The 1,970-nt window shown below is 42.7% G+C and overlaps 1 non-coding gene across 1 annotated transcript; it reads right to left on the reverse strand.

Annotated features, from left to right (window-relative positions):
* Window positions 1–309: 309 nt before the first annotated feature.
* On the reverse strand, window positions 310–382 carry TRNAF-GAA (transfer RNA phenylalanine (anticodon GAA)). The gene has a single exon. It is a non-coding gene; the product is annotated as a tRNA-Phe (tRNA).
* Window positions 383–1,970: the final 1,588 nt, after the last annotated feature.

Raw genomic sequence — 1,970 nt, forward strand, 5'->3', positions numbered from 1 at the left:
GCATGAGCCCAAGCACTCGGGCCGTCTACTGCTCCCTTCCCAGGCACATTAGCGGAAACTGAATGGAAGTGTACAGCTGAGACACAAACCTGTGCCCGTGAGCGAGGCTGGCAGCAGCTTAACCTGCAATGGCCCCAGTTATTATCATTATGACTTAAAATACTGAAGTCTGTGGACAGGAGGGGGTTACAGGAAAAGATGCGCTTGCATCAGCACCAATCAGGGAGACTTTAGCCTTGAAGGAGAGGGAATGATGGACATAGGGAGACTGACAGGAAGGCATAATCACCAGTGGTATCTAAAAATCATTGCTGAAATCAGGAATTGAACCAGGGACCTTTAGACCTTCAGTCTAACACTCTCCCAGCTGAGCTATTTCAGTTCGCCTTTTGTATGACAATACTGGGATAAGGTTTTTTCTATAGTAACAACAACAACAACAACAACAAAAAACCCACCATTATTCCAACTGAGCTAAAAGTAGGCACTGGCAATGATTACGGAGCTGATGCGGCCAGCACCACCTGTGTGAGTTCTAAGTAACAAATCTCTCCCTTTCCTCGACCACATTTTTAACTGCTCTGCCTGTATCCTTTTTTTCTATTTAGAAATAAATCATGGAATTTTTGTGGCAAAAAAAGATGCCTTTGGTTGGTATTTAAACCCCAATATATGCTTCATTGCTAGAAAAATGACAGTGTGATATATTTAAATGTTCAATGAAATATCAGTTTCCATGAAAGCAAGTTTCTCAGAGTCACAAGGGTAGATACCAGGGAAGACTAAAGCTCCGAGGAGATCACTAAAGTGATCAAGACAGCAACTATGGACAAGAAAGGTGGAGGAAGTTGAAGAGCATTCTGCAGTAGGCAGAATACTGGACTTTCCAAGATGTCCAGGGCCCAGCCCCCAGAAAACGCAAACGTGTTCGGTTACATAGCACAAACGCAAGTAGATGGAAGTACTGGATGCCACTCTGCTCTGTTGGCGTCAGAAGACCGCCCCAGATGTTGCAGTGGGTACAAGGTAAGGCCAAGGATCCTCAGGGGAGGTGGGAGAGGAGTGACAGAGCCAGGGAGAGGGCGACAAGAGAGGAACTCAGCCTGACCTTTCTGGATTTGAAGAAGGAAGGGAGTCGTAATTCACAGCTTGTGAGAGATGCTGGGGCCAAGAAACCTGGCACCTGCAGTCCCCAGGAAGGAGCGCAGCCAGCAGCACCTCACTTCAGCCAAAGAAGTCAACTGTGGGTCTCTGACCCCTCCCCCAGAACTACACAGGAACAAATCTAAACCCCTCTTTGTGACAATTTGCTAAGTCAGCAACAAGAAACTCATATAAGCTTATAAAATGTATTTATTCGTAACTGAAAATTATAATTTCTAACACAAAACCTGCCTGAGATGACATCTATAATTTGAAAATGAGCTACGTTTGATGAGTTAATTCTCAGATTCTTGTACTCTGAACAATTTTAAAACCCAAAATTCAACAAATATGGGAAGTAAGGTTGTAGCCAAACTCCATTATTAGTTTAATATAGATTCTGTGTGATTTAAAACGGGAGATAATCTCACATCATTTATCATGATCACAGAATTTCCTGTATTTCTCAATATTTAGGAAGATGTAGTGAAAGAATTAAAAATTTCATTTTATTTTTCTGGATCTCAGTTTCCTCAGCTATACTGTAACGGTAAGAATCCACCCAGTGAGCTAACAGGGAGCTGAACGAGGCTCCTCCTGTAAGAGCTCTAAAAACTATCCAGTGGTGGCACTGGTGGTAAACAGCAACAAAAATAAAATCCCGGCTTTTTCAATTAAAAAAAAAATCTCCAGGATTAACTCCTTGTCATTTCATCTTTGCTAATTTTTAGGAAACAAAGGAACCATATTTCTGCCCAACAAGTCAATTTGCAGGTTAAAGGATGCAAGAACCAAGCTCACGCGCCTAAGCTCATCTAGAACCTGGG

This window comes from Ochotona princeps, chromosome 5, assembly GCF_030435755.1.
Source record: "Ochotona princeps isolate mOchPri1 chromosome 5, mOchPri1.hap1, whole genome shotgun sequence".
NCBI lineage: Eukaryota > Metazoa > Chordata > Mammalia > Lagomorpha > Ochotonidae > Ochotona > Ochotona princeps.